Below are 16,522 nucleotides of genomic sequence, written 5' to 3'. Positions count from 1 at the left end.
ACTGCCTCGTTGGATAATGTCATGCAGTCCATCCAAAAGCAGCCAGAGATCAAGGATGGACTGGGGAGGATGTACCTCTACACCACCTGGATAAAAAGAAACAGGTGGCAGTTCTCATCCTTGGAAGCGCAGTGAGCCTGGACATTGCAGTGGGCTGCTGGAAAGCAGATGGAACCTGGGGCTGCCTTAATGGAAGCATAATGTTCCAGCTCAATTACAGCCCCATTCTCTTTGGTTGCTGCTCAGGATGCAGCTGAAACAAACTGGTGCTTATCTGTGGAGAGCAACCAGGGGGTTGAGAGGGCTTGAAACCATTTGAACAAGGCTCGAGGAAACTAGGGCTACTTAGCTTTAGAGAAGGGAGACAAGGTTCCAGAAGCTCACAGTTGAAAGGGTGTTTAGATCATTAGGTCCAGTGCTTTCCAAGATGATTTTAGGTGGTACAGCTGAATTTCAGAAGGAGAAAAAGGATGATCTTTTGAATTTTATTTCAATTTTAAATATATCAAGGGCTTCCCTGGTGGCGCAGTGGTTGAGAGTCCACCTGCCGATGCAGGGGACACGGGTTCGTGCCCCTATCCCGGAAGATCCCACATGCCGCGGAGCGGCTGGGCCCGCGAGCCATGGCCGCGGAGCCTGTGTGTCCGGAGCCTGTGCTCCGCAACGGGAGAGGCCACAGCAGTGAGAGGCCCGCGTACAGCAAAAAAAAAAAAAAAAAAAAAAAAAATATATATATATATATATATATATCAAGCAAAGAGATTCTGTTTCCTACTAATATGGCTTTAACACTTAGCTAACACTTGTTAATCTCCTTTAAAAAAAAAAAAAAGAAAATAGGTCTCCCAGCTGAGCACCCTTAGCTAGACTTTAAAGATTTATCATAGTAAGATTTATTTTTATAATCATAGCAAATGATGCCTCTTTTATGGTAGGGCTAAGAAGGTAGTATAGAGATATATCAGAATCATGAAGGTGTTGTCTGGGCACCGGCTTGAAGTCTGGGAGAGCCTGGTCTGTTCCGGGACAGCTCTATTAGAACGTTCTTCTTAAGGAGCCCAAACTGATATGCTCGTGTGTCTCCTCATTGGCCTAGTGCCCCAACAGGGGCCATCCAGGTAGGTGGGCATGGCTGCTCCACAGGGCACATCTTCCTAGGCTTGAGGCCAGCTGCCATGTTTCTTGAGTCTTCTTTTAAGATCACTCACACGTTTCTCATTCTTTAGCTGTTCCTCCTTTGTTGTGGACTCCAGAGCCCATCACATCTCGGATCCTTCTTTCAGATCTGGCTTCTCTTGGAACATGGCATGCAGATACCACGTCATGGATGGTCTGGTTGAAAGAAGCTGGGTTTTGGAGTCAAGTAGACCTGAGTTCAAATCTTCTGCCCTTTATGAGTGGGTGGCCTGGGTTAAGTTATTTAGCACCTCTGAGCTTCAGTTTCCTGTCTTCCTACTCAGGGGTGTGGCCTGTGGCCCAGCAGTGAGATGGCACCGCACCGGGAAGCTTGTTAGAAATGCGGGCACTTGCGCCCCACCCAGACCCGCTGAGTCAGAATCTGTCCTTAACAAGATCTCCAGAAGCCATCTGAGAAATGCGCTCTAGAGAACCGTGAGAGGAGAGTGGTGGCTGGTGAGAGCATTCCTCACTTTTCTTGGACATTCTGTTTCCACAAAGTTAGCCTCAGTTTACCTTGGCATTTCCTTAGAACCAGCCCAAGGCTGACTCACCTCTAGCTGACAGCTCATTACCATGCATGCCCGGCCCCTGGGCTTTTTTCACAAACTTGTTATCAAGACATGGCTCTGTCCTCCAATGTTTTGAACCCACAGGAAGGACTACTATTCTTCCCATTATATATATATAAACAAACAGTTTTATGGAGCTGTAATTCACACATACAATTACCCATTTAAAGCGTACAATTCAGTGATTTTTAGTATATTCACAGAGTTGTGTGTCTGTCACCACACTTAATTTTCATTACCCCTAAAAGAAAACAACCCCACTTCCCTATCCTCCTCAGCCTTAGGCAATCTCTTCCATTTCTATAGATTTGCCTGTTCTGGACATTTCCTATGAATGGAATCATGGAGTATGTGGACTTGTGTGTCTGGCTTCCTTCATTGCATAATGCCTTCAAGAATCATCCATTCTGAAGCATGTTTCAGTACTTCATTTATTTTTATGGCTGAATACTATTCCATTGTATGGATTTGCCACATTTTGTTTATCGATTTACCGATTGATGGACATTTGGGTTGTTTCCACCTTTTGGCTATTTTGAGTAATGCTGCTGTGAAAATTCTTGTACAGGTTTTTGTGTAGATATATATGCATATATCTTTTTAAGTCAGTGTTTTTTTTTCTTGTTTTCTTCAGATAAATACCCAGAAGTGGGATTGCTGAATCATGGGGTAGTTCTATTTAAAAAAATTTAAGGGACCTCCATACTGTTTTTCATAATGGTTGCACCACCTTACATTTCCACCAATAGTGCATAAAGGTTCCCTTTTCTCTACATCCTCACCAACACTTGCTATCTCTTGTCTTTTTGATAATAACCATTCTAACAGGTGTGAAGTGATATTTCATTGTGGTTTTGGTTTCCATTTCCCTGATGATTAGTGATGTTGAACACTTTTTTTAATGTAGCTGTTGGCCATCCGTATGTCTTTGGAAAATGTCTATTCAGATTAAATGTATTCTGAGATTCAATTTCCAATGTGTGGAAGTGGGTGGTTTCCCATAGCACCAAGTAGTTCTCTAGACACCAGCTGGTTGTCCTTCCATTCACCTCAATTCTGACACTACCTGGAGATACCATCAGATTCTACAGGTTAGGGGTTTAGTCCTACCAGACTCCCTTGCCCCCCACTTCAGATGCCAGTCTCAAGCCCATGCTTTACCTGTACTTCTGACCAACTGGCTATAAATCAGAGGTTCCCATGACTCTGTGCCCCCTTCAGGCTCACCACTCTCTCAGTACCTCCACATGTTCACTAGCCCAGAAGTTCTCTGAACCCAGTCCTTTTGGATTTTTATGGAGGCTTCATTACAAAGGCATGATTGATTAAATCACTGACCATTGGCAGCTGATGCAACCTCCAGGCTCTCGCCCCTCCCCAGAGGTCAGGGGGATGGGACTGAACATTCCAACCCTCTAATCACGTGGTTGGTTCTCCTGGCAACCAGCCCCCATCCTTAGGTGGGTCCGAAAATCACCTCAGGAACATAACAAGAGATACCTTCCCTGCTCTCATCACTTAAGAAATTCCAAGGGTTTTAGGAGTACTATGCCAGAAATGGGAAGAAGACCAAATATATATATTTCTTAATGTAAATCACAGTATCACACAGATCCTCTGCCCATTTTTTAACTACATTGTTTGTTTTTTTGCTGTTGAGTTGTATGGGTTTTTATATGTTTTGGACCTTTTATCAAATATATGATTTGCAAACATTTTCTCCTATTCAGTAGGTTACCTTTTCATTTTGTTGACAGTTTCCTTTGCTGTATAGTTTTTTAGTTTGATGTAGTCCCACTTGTTTATTTTTGCTTTTGCTGCCTTTGCTTTTGGTGTCAAGTCCAAAAAATCATCGCCAAGACCAATGTCAAGGGGTCCTTGTGGTTTTGATTTGCATATCCCTGGTGACTAATGATGTTGAAAATCCTTTCAAGTAGTCTATTGGTCATTTTAATATCTTCTTTGGAGAACTATCTATTGAGATCCTTTACACATTTTTGCATTGGGTTATTTATCTTCTTGAGTTGTAAGCATTCTTTATATGTTCTAGATACTATCCCTTACCAGACTTATAAAAATTTTTTCCTATTCTGTGGGTTATCTTTTTACTTTCTTGATCATGTCCTTAGAAACACAAAAGTTTAAAATTTTTATCATGTCCTGTTTATCTGTTTTTTGTTGTTGTTTTGTTGCTTGTGCTTTTGGTGTTAAATCTAAGAAAACTTTGCCTGTTTTGAAGAGTAGGTCCTTTCATCCAGTTATATTAACTCTTCCTTCTGGCTGTGTAGTTAATATCATTTGAAGTTCTGAAGGTGTGCATTCTTTATTTTTAATACAAGTATTTAAAAATGCTTATTAAAAAATTCATGCAATTATTATACCACAAAACACACACTTAACCCATTATTTAGCATACATTTCTGGAGATTTCAAGAGACTTTCATAAAATGCAAGTCAAGAGACTTTATGAAATGCATGCCTGCAGTTAAGAATGGAGGGAAATCTGGCTGCTGAAATTAAGATGACTTATGTTTAATTATTCTCCTAACACTAGCCTAGAACACTCGTCAGAAAAGGGAGTGAGGCCAATTTGTCTCTTCTGGTCTTGGTGAATTCATGCTGATTTTAAGTCCAGTCTTTCTTTTCTAGGGTACTTACAGATCATCTTTCATAGTTCACTCTAGACCACCATTAGGAAGAGATGTTCAGGGAACCAGGCATTAGTTCCAAGACCTGCACCTTCCCCACACACATCAGGATGGTACTGGCTCGTGTGTCTTTCTGGCCCCTTCTGGCATCTCGTGATCTCAGTGACTAAAGGCTACAACTTCAGGATCACATTTGCAGGACTTCTGGCCCCTGGGATGTACATTCACTGAAGCTTATGCCTCTCTAAATGTAGCTAATGCACTCCTTTGCTTTTCCACTGTTTCCAGCTGCTTGCTCCTAATTTGGAGGCCCTTTGCCTTCTCTGTGGCCAGTAGATCCTCTGGCTAAGTTGTATTTCTTCCTCGGGTTCTCCCCTCCGAGTCCTGCCAGCCTACCCTGGCAGCTGTACTGTTTCCTTGAACGTCTTCCCAGCCTGCCTGAACTTCCTCAGTGCCCTACTTGGTCTTACAGGATGGTGCTGGGCCTGGGGACCTTGGCTGTGGGGAGGCCTCTTCCACCCTTGCACTCGTCCTTTTAACATCTGACCCTTTCTGATGGAAGCCCTCTCGGCAAGCTCCTAGGCCACGTGGATACTGTTCCTAGATGATCTCTTCCTGCTTTCCTTGTCAGGAAACTTGTCAGGTTTTTTTCAGCTCTCCTTATGACAATATCTGTTTGATTTTTTTTTTCTTCCATAAAACCTAGTGGTTGATGATCAGAGGGCAGAGCAATGAGTGTCCAGAGGCTGATTAAAAATGTCTATTTAGGGCTTCCCTGGTGGTGCAGTGGTTGAGAGTCCGCCTGCCGATGCAGGGGACACGGGTTCGTGCCCCGGTCCGGGAAGATCCCACATGCCGCGGAGCAGCTAGGCCCGTGAGCCATGGCCGCTGAGCCTGCGTGTCCGGAGCCTGTGCTCCGCAACGGGAGAGGCCACAACAGTGAGAGGCCCGCGTACCGCAAAAAAAAAAAAAAAAAAAAAAAAAAAAAAGTCTATTTATAATTGAGTCAAATGAAAGAGACCTAATGCCACAGTGCTATGGAAGTTTCCAGAATAAGGGGACTCTTGGGTATTGTTGGGTGTAGGAGGAGCACAAGTTCTTGGCAGGGAAGTGCCCGTCTGGCTGGCATACGGGGTAGGAGGCCTGAGAAGTTCTCCACTACCCGCTCACCGGGACCTCTGGTCTCCTCTCCCACTGTCCACGCTGACTGGTGGTCACACACTGGTCACACAGCTGCTCCTCTGCCCTGCAGGGCTGGGTGCTCTGGACATGAAGCAGTACCCGTGGAGGCACAGGGAACCTGGAAAGTAGGCCCCCTCATCCCAGGCAGCGCCCCACCTTACAGACTCTGGCCCTGAGTCTTACTGACCCCTTCTCGGAACGTTTTGCAGTTTCCTTTCATAAAGCCTTCTCTACACTCCTGGCCCCTGCCTGGTGGGGAGGCCATGCTGAGGGGAGCTGGCCAGATGCCTGGTGACGTTATGGAGGATGGGTGGGGACTGGGGCTGGAGAGGGGTCCGCCTTTGGATCTCAGCCCTTCGAAGAATGCCTTAGTCATGATCGGAAGGAAGGATGGAGAGAAGGGAGGACAAGTGTTGAGTGTCCAGGAGTCTGGGAGCGCCCACAGGAGAGATGCTGAGGCTTCGCCTGGTGGGGAGAACTCGGATTGGTGAAATAGTGGAAACGACAGGATTTGGGATGAATTGGAGGGGCCAAGGAGGGAGGCCTGGGAATGACTGGGGTTCCGGCTGGGGCAACAGTGCTGGGTGATCTGGAAGGAAAAGCTTGGGGCGAGGGCAACCTGAGTTCCTCTGCAGGGTCTGTGGGCTGTCAAATTGAAGGAGGGGTCCGGGCAGGGACCTGGACCCCAGGTGTACATCACTTTGCCGCCGTTCTTGGCTCTTTCTTCCTGGAGGGTGTGTTGTGAATTCCCTGTGCAGGGGAAGTGGCGAGGCTGAGAACCAGAAAGCAGGGTCCTTGCGGAGAGAGAGGACAGAGGGGCGGCTGTTTGTGTTTGTTACCACACGCTGGCTTCCCTGATTGGAACATCTATCCCCCCAGCTTGCTTCCAGGACGTTTTGTGACCAAGCATAACACTCATCCTTCAAATTGCTGCTAATTTATTTATGGCTTTTTGGTGATTGCGTGTCATGTGCACCCTGAGAAAAACAAGCAGGGAATCAAAAAATGATGATTTTTTCCTGGAAAAGCGTGCCCATTCTAGGCCTGCAGTGACAGCAAGAGCCAAGGCAAACATTCAGTTGAAACCAGAGCCGCTGTGTAGCCGCCTTCCTGGTGGCTGTCGTGGGCTGAGAGGTGATTGTGACGCAGCGGGCCCGGGGCCAGGCCTTCTCCGGGCTGCGTTTGGGGCAGGTGGGTGGTGGTTCAGGAGGGGCGGGTGGGTGGAAAACGAGATGCCCCGAGATGCCCAGAGAACTTCTGCAGAACTGGAAGGCCCTTTCTGGGACGTTCCTCACCCCTGAGAAGGCTGCCCAGATTTGGGGGAGGGGTTGGGGGAAAGGCCAGAAGATGGGGTAGGGGGAGGCGCTGTGAATTTCTGACCCTCAGGAAGGGGGCACCAGCTAGAGCAGCTCCTGGTCCCCAGTTTGCCTTGAAGGGAGAGGTCAGGCCTCCCGGTGAGTAGGATGGATGGGGCTAAAACCCAGCTCTGTTTAGCAGGATGAACCTGTGGACCTGAGTCAGTGAAGTGGTTTTTGTATCTCCGGTAAAAACCAAGCTAATATGGCAGGAGTGGAGGAGAGGTTTGTTGCCCTGGTGAAGTCTGAGTTTCAGCATGTGGAGAAGTAATTACAGTTTTCCTGGCTTTGAAGTGTGATAACCCCCGCGGACTCACGAACCCCAAGGGTTCAGGAACCGCCTGATTAGCAGCCTCGTTGGTGCAGCCTCCCGTGATCCCATGGACGTTGAATCTGTACGTTTAAGTCTGTGCTTGCGTTTTGAATAAAGGAGAGGTAGACATTAGCCTGAAATGGATCCCATCCTCCCAACCTTCTACATGGGGGAGTCCCGCTTAAGTGGGTTTGACAGTTTGGGGGAAAAGAGTTCTGGCCAGAAATTCAGGCTCGATTTAAATACCCGCTTCTCCTGGTGGCTAAGGTGCCCGTGTGGCTGTGCAAGCTCAGCCGGTGTCAGGTGGCCCCCAGGTTGAGTGGGACCTGACTTCACATAAGCTAAGAGAGCTCCATGCTAGAAACCAAGAGAGTTCTGTTTGCCGTGGGCCATGACGGATGCAGATTGAAGAGCTATTTGCAGTGACAGCACTGTGTGTTTGGGAGCACATGTTGGCTATTGTTTGGGATTTCCTTCTTTATTTCCTATTAATTTATGGCACTTACTGTGAGTTGGATGTCAACGTAGGGGAAAAAAGCATCCCACAAGCAAAGACATGTCACTCTCACCAAGGGACTATTGGTATTTGGAAAACAGAGAAGCTCCAAGGAAAATATTCCGAGCGTCACAGATGTGCGGGGATGGGGGTGCTTCTTTGAGGCATCCTAGGGTTTTACCACTGCAGCTTGGGCTGTCTGCACCTCTCTCTGCTTCCCCCAACCCTGAGAAACTTGCTGTACTTACCTTGGTGCGGCCTGTGATTTTAAGATGCCTTTCCTAGGTAGACTAGCTCTGGTGTGGGCTTCTTTCTGCCTCCAACACCTTGCTGTCCAGCTGTGCCTCAGGATCCAGGCACCTCATCTCACCTGGTCTTCCTGGAGTTAAAATCTCCACTCATGGAAACAAAGTCGCCGAAGGCAAGAAGGACCTGAGAACCACAGGGAAGTTGATGCAGATATACTACAAACCAGATGTCTCCTTCTCCCTGGCAAAGAGGTGCCCACGTTCACAGGGCATCTGGGGAAGCGTTTTCCTCTAAGGAAGACATCTGTATGGAAATGGTAGCCCGAGTAATGCGATATGACAGTTGCTATGTCAACTTGCCTATTTTTCCCCTCCCCTTAAATTATTGACCGGCTCAGTCAATGTTGCATAAAAGTCATGCAATGCCTTGGAATGTGTTTATGTGCTGTCCTCTGCCAGAACTTTTCAGCATTTTTTTCCTACGTGTATTTTGCTTTTGGGAAGATGGCCTGTCACTTTGGTTTAACTGTGCTCTTTTTTGGGGGAAGTACATATTTCTTAGATTTGTAACAGGGCAGTGGCGGCTTAGACTCCAGGGGAGCAACTGGGGGAGGCTGGTGGGGGGTAACAGGCAGACCTGAAGCTCCTTCGGTTGTGACTGAAGAAGTATAAACCATGGGCCAGTATGTGAACAGCTTGCAGTTATTGTGGGGAGGTAGGCAGTGTGTGTGTGTGTGTGTGTGGTGGGGGTGTGTGCGCGCGTGCAAGCGTGCGCATGAGAGCTCCTCCCTCCTTGGTTGCTATGATGGTGTGGGGAATGGGCCTTCTCTGTCTCTGCTCACCTCGGGCTGTGTATCCAGCCACCTGCTGGCCACCCTGACCTTGCTGTTTCTAACAGGCATTTCAAAACTGAAACCCTCACACCTCTTCCTCGTCCTCACCTCCTCCTGGTGAAGACACCTCGTCCTTCTCAAGCTTGGGAGCTGGCTGCTGTCCTGCCTTCCCTCTCTCTTCTGCCTTAGGACCAGTTTGATTCCCAGGTGGTCTTTTCTGCCACCCGAGCATCTCCCTCCCTGCCAGCATGAGTGCTGCACTCAGCCCCTCCTCACTTCTTGGCTGGATGACCACAGGCTCCCATTGCCCTCCTTGTCTCCAGCCTTACCTGCATCCGAATCCAGTGTGATCCTTCTCAAATAACCTTTTTCTCTTTTTTCTTCTTAATTTCAAAAGGACTAATTCTTCCCACCTGGGCATAACCCAACTGTTCTCGTTCTAAACCACCACTCTGATCATGTCTCACATTGATTGGACTCCTCCAGAGACTGACAAAGCCAGTACCTCAACCTGGTCCCCAGAGACCCCAGCACCGGAGCCCAGTCTGGCTCAGGCCTATTCTTGGAACTCTGCCTAGCCCTTCCAGACAGCTTGCTATGGTCTGAATATTTGTGTCACCCACCAAATTTATATGTTGAAATCCTAAGCCCATGTAATGGGGTTGGGATGTGGGGCCTTTGGGAGGTGCTTAGGTCATGAGGGTGGAGTCCCCTCGAATAAGGACACCGTGGGAAGTCAGCTGTCTGCAACCCAGGAGGGCTCTCATCAGAACCTGACCGTGCTGGCACCCTGATCTCAGACTTCCAGTGTCCAGAAATGTGAGAAGTAAATTTGTGTTGTTATAAGCCACCCAGACTGTGGTATTTTGTCACAGCAGCATGAATGGATGAAGACATAGCCCTTGAGTAGGTGCCTGATGCTGCTTACGTCTTGGGTGCTGGTCATGGTCTGTGTGGTCCTGGCCTGGTGGCCTGTCTCACTCCTGCTGGGCAGCGTCTTCTGCCCTAGATCCCTGGTGCCAAGTTCAGTGCCTGAACTTGTCAGTGTTTGCTGAATAAATGGCAGCCCTCCTCCCCATCTTGATGTGCAAAACGAGGTCCCCTCTGTTCAGGTCTCTCCGTGCTGGCCTCTCCTTTCTCATCGCTGTCTTGGCTTGTCGCCTCCTTTTCTCTCCTCTCATCTTCGTCTTTCCTACTCTGTCGGCCTTCTTGGAGTCTGGGCTCAGCTCTGTCCCCTTGTCTCTTTGTCCATTCTTCACCCGGAGTATAGAGGTTAGAGCGGGGGCTCTGGAGTCAGTGAGAGCCGGTTCACATCCAGTCCCAACACTGCTGTTTACAGGCACTTGATCTTGAGTTTCTCAACCCTTCTGAGCCTCACCTGAAAAAAAGTCAGCCAGATGCTTGGTGGATGCTTGGACATGTGGTTCTGGTGAAGATCATTACTTTAAAACAGTAATCAGGTCATGTCCCTCTCCTCTGAAGCATGGTGGCCGCTGGTGGTCTGCAGGGTACGGCCCCCAACCTCTCCCTGGCCAGAGGTACTTCGCATCCCAGGCACTGTCTCCCCCTCCAAGCTGTAAGTGTCTTAAGCCAGAGTCTAAATTTAATTCCTCCAGTGGATGTATTATGTGCTCTGTACATAATAGCTGCTCAACATGTGGGTTGGATGAGCACCATGTGCTTCAGAATTGTGATCTCTGCAGGGTCCTGAGCCACTGTGCTGCCTCCCCCATCCTTGGTGCTGGGCAGGTGAGGAGGGACAGCAAGCACGGCCACACGAGCCACTGCCCCCCGCTGGGTGTGGATCTTTACAGTGCTCCTCCTTGCTGAGCTGGATGGTGGCCTCAAAGTCCTTCTCAGGACAGCTCCCCACTGCCACAGCCCACCCGTCCAAGGTGATGGGTGACAATCAGCTCTCCCTGACCTGTACTGTGGAAAAATCACAGTAACTTTAAAAAAATGTTTGTTGTATTGATTGATTTAAAAATATTTAAATAAAAAAGGACTTAGCTCCATTAAGAAATCTTAGGCAAGATGAAAGGTTTAAAAATCTTGTTGGGGGCTTCCCTGGTGGCGCAGTGGTTGAGAGTCCGCCTGCCGATGCAGGGGACACGGGTTCGTGCCCCAGTCTGGGAAGATCCCACATGCTGCGGAGCGGCTGAGCCCGTGAGCCATGGCCACTGAGCCTGCGCGTCCGGAGCCTGTGCTCCGCAACGGGAGAGGCCACAACAGTGAGAGGCCTGCGTACCGCAAAAAAAAAAAAAAAAAAAAAAAAATCTTGTTGGGAGGTTCTGGGCAGGTGAAAGTGTGTGCCTTGATCAGGCGTGATGCGTCCCCACAGCCCTGGAAGGAGGAAGTGAGGGACCTGATGGTTGGCTTAATGCACCCTGATGGAAAAGGACCATTCGTGAGCAAACGTGGTGAGTAGGAATGTGTCCCCACTCACGTTGGGAGGCAGCAGATAGGATGGCAGCAATCAAGCTGGGGAAGAGAGACAGACATTTCCCTGCAAACCAGAGCAGAAAGTTTGGAGAGGGAGCTCCCAGGAAGAAACCCAGTGTTAGCAAGCAGTTTCCATTGTGTCACTGACAAAAGCCAGCAAATAACAAAGGGCTTTTCATACTTCTTTGGAATCCCAGAGCAACACTTGAAGCAGGTGGAGGAAGCTTTTGGACACCACTGACAAGCTTCCCTTTGGGGAAAGCAGTTTGGTGAAATGAGCTCTTTCACCAAATCTGCATAACGGCCAGGTGAGAGGATGTCGTGGGCTCCATGTGACAGGTGGGGGGCTCGAGGTGGGGGAAGGGTGAAGATCATGCCTTGAAGAAGCTGGAATGTGAACCCCACCTGTCTCTGAAGTCTGTGTTCTCCCTACACCAGGTCCATAGGGATGTATCCAAAATGCCTTATGTTGTCTTGCTCTCCGTCAGCACTGGTTTATGTTTGTTGAGATGGCTGTGAAGAGTAGAGTGAAAGGTCTGTGTTGAGATTTATTTTTATGTGTGTGGATGTCCGGTTGTTCCAGCACTATTTGTTGGAAGGACTGTCTTTGTTCCATTGTGTTGCCTTTGCTTCTCTGTCAAAGTTGACCAAATAGAAGTTGACGACATTTACGTGGGCCTATTTCTGGGCTCTACATTCTGTTCCATTGATCTGTCTTCCACTGATACCACACTGTCTGGGTTACTGTAGCCTTATAGTAAGTCTTGAAGTTGAGTAGTGTCAGTCCTCCAAGTTTGTTCTCCTTCAGTGTTGTCTTTGGCCTCTCTATGTAAACTTTAGAATCATTTTGGTGAAATCCACAAAATAACTTCTTGGGATTTTGATTGGGATTGCATTGAACCTATATAGGTCAAGTTGGGAAGAACTGACATCTTGATAATATCGAGGTTTCCTATTCGAGAACATAGAATATCTCTTTATTTAGTTTTTATTTGATTTTGTTAATCAGAGTTTTGTAATTTTCCTTGTATAGCTCTTACACATATTTTTGTTAGATTGCATAAATCTAAGTATTTCATTTTGTATAAGCCTAAGTATCTCATTTTTGAGGGGTGCTAATGTAAATGGTATTGTTTTTAATTTCAAATTCTACTTGTTCATTGCTGGCATACAGGGAAGTGGTGGGCTTTTGCATATTAGCTGTATATCCTGCAACCTTGCTATAATCGATGTTTGCAGCTTTGCCTCTCCCTTGTTTAAGCCTTGCCCAGCTACCCCCAATGCTTGGGGTGCCCTGGGTGTGGCCTTGGACCTGTAGGGCTCTGTGCCTCTGCTCATGGGTTACTCTGTCCTCGCATGTCATCTCTGCCTGTTTTGAAGCCTTACACAGTGATCCAGAGCCCGAGCTGGTGAATTCCCCAGGGATGCTTTCCCAAACCCCTCAGCAGAACTGACCCCCTCCTCTGGGTCCTCTGGACTCTGGCTCCCAGCTCGATTCTACCACCTATCATGTCCTGCCCTATATCACGTCAGCTTGTTTAGCTCTCTCTTCTCTGCAGGCTACCAACTCCCAGGGGCAAGGATGGAGACTTACTCATCAGCCTTTGGGGACCTGGGACAGGGCCATTCGTGCATTCGGGAACTCAGCCCCAGGTAGTTGAACTCAGTTCATCCTGCTGAGCCTTGATGACGCCAGGCCACTGGGAGTCAGCCTTAGGGACCTCACTGTCTTAACTTGTTTGGAAAACCTTGGGGTGTCATAGAATAAAATCCATTACTGGCATCTTCTTTGTGGTTACATGTCACTCAGGGGGAGAGGGGAATTAAATCAGTGAAGCAAGACTGGCCTGTGACCCACAATGCCCCATCGACTGCTGTCACCACTGCTCAGCCTTTTGCAGGGGTCCAGTCTCCCAGGTCCTAGATGGTGGAGAGCCAGAGGGTACTGATCAGGATTGTATTTTTCTTTTAAAAGTATGGATGTGTGGTTTCCACTTTTATTTTATTTTATTTTATTATTTTATTTATTTAGGCTGTCTTAGTTGCCAGCACATGGGATCTTCATTGCGGCATGTGGGATCTTCCGTTGTGGAGCACGGGCTTCTCTCTAGTTGTGGCGTATGGGATTTTCTCTTTCTCGTTGTGGCATGCGGGCTCCAGGGCGCGTGGACTCTGTAGTTTGCGGCACATAGGCTCTCTAGTTGAGGCATGTGAGCACCGTAGTTGTGGTGCGTGGGCTTAGTTGCTCTCCTGCATGTGGGAATCTTAGTTCCCCGACCAGGGATCAAACCTGCATCCCCTGCATTGGAAGGCAGATTCTTTACCACTGGACCACCAGGGAAGGCCCCAGTTTCCACTTTCTAACTCTTGGAACCTGCTGGCTCCAGGGTCTCAGAAACGATGCTCCAAGGCTGGCTCTGCAGTGCCTGCCAGTCCCCCAGGTCCATCTTTTGTCCTTGCTGAGCTGGAAACAGCCTCTCTCCGAGGACTTTGGCCCCATTCCTCTTGCCTGTTTCCTCTTGACTAGGTAGCAGGCTTTTCTGATCAAAAGCTGCTATTCTTTGGAAGGCTGACTCTTTTTCAAGAGTTGTTTTTGAGGACAATTCATTTTAAGCCTATTACATTTGATCAGACTTCACCTTCATTGTTATGTACACTTAACAGCTTAAGATTCGTTTTGAAAAAAATTCAGTCTATTTTGTGACAACTTGTGTGGTTAATTAATGCTCTGCAGTGCACCGTGAAACTTGCAAGGCACCACACAAACACCAAATCATAACACATTTCCTGTTTGAAACTGTCTTAGTAAATTGAACATCTGTATTGCAGTAATACACTGTATTAGTAAATTGAACATCTTTTATTGATTCACCTTGTTAAGCAGGGAAATAAACCTTATGGTTTTATAAGCCTCTTGCAAGTTCTAGTAGATGCCATTTGGACAATGAATTTAGTTGAATAAGTGAAGGCAGATGTCAGGCATTTAATTGGCACTTCTCTCTCAGTCGGCTGTATCAATTTTGGAACTATTGTTGGAGAAGACAAAATTCACCAATGGTATGAAACTGACAGTGAATTAGATGCTGTTGGCCTTTGGAGAGGAGGGAGGGACTGTGCAGAGTTAGTGCTTGACGATAGCTAATATCATCACCTGGTCTTCACAGGGTTTTCTACGAAAGTTCTTCAAAGAGCAGAGAGGAATAGGGAAGAAGGTGGTGGCAGCTTAACTTGATTGCCCCACAAAATTTGTTTTAAAGTCTTGAGCCTTATATTAAATGTTCAAGGGACTTTTTTTTTTTTTTTTTTTTTTTTTTTTCTTTTTGCGGTATGTGGGCCTCTCACTGTTGTGGCCTCTCCCGTTGCGGAGCACAGGCTCCGGATGCGCAGGCTCAGCGGCCATGGCTCACGGGCCCAGCCGCTCCGCGGCATATGGGATCCTCCCAGACCGGGGCACGAACCCGTATCCCCTGCATCGGCAGGCGGACTCTTAACCACTTGCGCCACCAGGGAGGCCCTCAAGGGACTTTTGTTTTCTACTCTGTGTTATTTTCCTTCAACTCTTCAGCCAAAAATATTTGACTGGGAAGATGTATCTTTTTATCTGTGGCTTTTGGACCCCTTGGGCTCAGATACATGGCTTGAGAAACAGGTATAAAAATGGCAATTAAAGGGGTATAAAAAGATAGTGGAGGAGAACTAAACTATGGTACCTTCAGACAATGGAATATTTTAGCACCAAATACAGTGCTGAGAAGAATTTTGAGCTATCAAGCCATGAAAAGACATCGAGTAACCTTAGATGCATTTCACTAGGGGAAAGAAACTAATCTGATGACTCCAATTATATGACATTCTGGAAAAGGCAAAACTGTAGAGACAGAAAAAAGATCAGTGGTTGCCAGGGGTAAGGGGTGGTGAGGAGGGATGAACAGGCAGAACACAGAGTTTTTAGGGCAATGAAAATACTCTGTATGATATCATAGTGATGGATACATGTGATGATACATTTGTTCAAACCCATAGAGTGAACCCTAATGTAAACTAGAACTTTGGGTGATATGATGTATCAGTGTAGGTCCATCAATTGTAACAAGTGTACCACTCTGGTGGGGGATGATGATAGTGGGGGATGTGTGTGGGGGGGAGGGGGAATATGGGAAATCTCTGTACCTTCCTCTCAATTTTGCCATGAACCTAAAACTTCTCTTGAAAACAGTCTTAAAAAAAAAATAAAAAAGACACCAGAAAATAACCAAAGTGACTTTAGTGTTTTAAAATGTAATTTTTAAGCAAGGAAAGGAGAGACAAGAGGCAGAGGCCATGATTGCATTTGCCTTTGGAGTGGCCCCTCAGGAGGGATAGATTGGCAGGGGAGACTGGGGGGACAGGGGACCAAGTGGAGTGCTCACCTGGAGAGATGGACCAGTGGCATTCAGGGTTGGGGAGGGAGTGGATCCTGTCCTGGGGCAGCAGGTGGAATGATGGGACCTGGCAACTGCAGCATGAGCAGGGTAGAACTGACGCATTCATTAGCAGGTGCTGAGGGCATCCTACCTGCCTGGCCCTGTGTTGGGTGTTTCACACCTGATCCTCATTGGAATTTGTTAGCCACCTTGGGTGATCAGTTTGGGCAGCTCCGATGAGGAATCTCATCAACCTTGGTGAGGTTGAGAGTGTTCCAGGATCACCTCTACTAAGCAGCAGGACCCATGTCTAAACTCAGAGTGGGTGGAATCAACAGGCCTCAGTGACTGTCTAGACAAGGGCGGGGCATGAGTGGGGTAGGAGAGATGTCTCTACCCTTCCTCTCTTGCAGGTCCCCACCCCAGAGTCTTCTTATCCAAAGCCCCCCCACCTCCCCTGCATGATTTGCCCCATCAACAGCTGACCCATCTCTGGCCTCTTGGAAAGAGCACTGAACTTGGAGTCCAGTGGCCGAGGGCTGGACCCGACCTCAGCCCTCCTAGCTGTTTGCCTTCCCCTCTCAGAATGTTAGCGTCCTCAGAAAAATGCAAATGATAATTTCATCGTGAGAATGAAAGAAAAGCATGTAAAAGAAGCCAGCGCCAAACCCAGCACCTAGGGTGATAAGAAGATGGTTTGTTCCATGGTTAGATAATGTTGGGTTTGACTAAATTTGCAGAGTTCCAAGTTGTGTCACATAGTTGGACTTTGAAAAAAAATATAATTCTTACCCATTGAATTTGTCAATATTGGTGTGTAGCCTCTTGCACCCAATAGCATTGGGGTGCATCCT

At 47.5% G+C, this 16,522-nt stretch overlaps 1 protein-coding gene across 1 annotated transcript in view; it reads left to right on the top strand.

Moving 5' to 3' along the window:
• Nucleotides 1-16,522, top strand: part of LOC132488566 (protein FAM169B-like) — an 85,266-nt gene that overhangs the window by 27,242 nt on the left and 41,502 nt on the right.

Source organism: Mesoplodon densirostris, chromosome 4 (genome assembly GCF_025265405.1).
Source record: "Mesoplodon densirostris isolate mMesDen1 chromosome 4, mMesDen1 primary haplotype, whole genome shotgun sequence".
In the NCBI taxonomy this organism is placed as follows: domain Eukaryota; kingdom Metazoa; phylum Chordata; class Mammalia; order Artiodactyla; family Ziphiidae; genus Mesoplodon; species Mesoplodon densirostris.
Note: the sequence above shows the minus strand (reverse complement) of the source record. Positions and strands in the feature narration are given on the sequence as shown.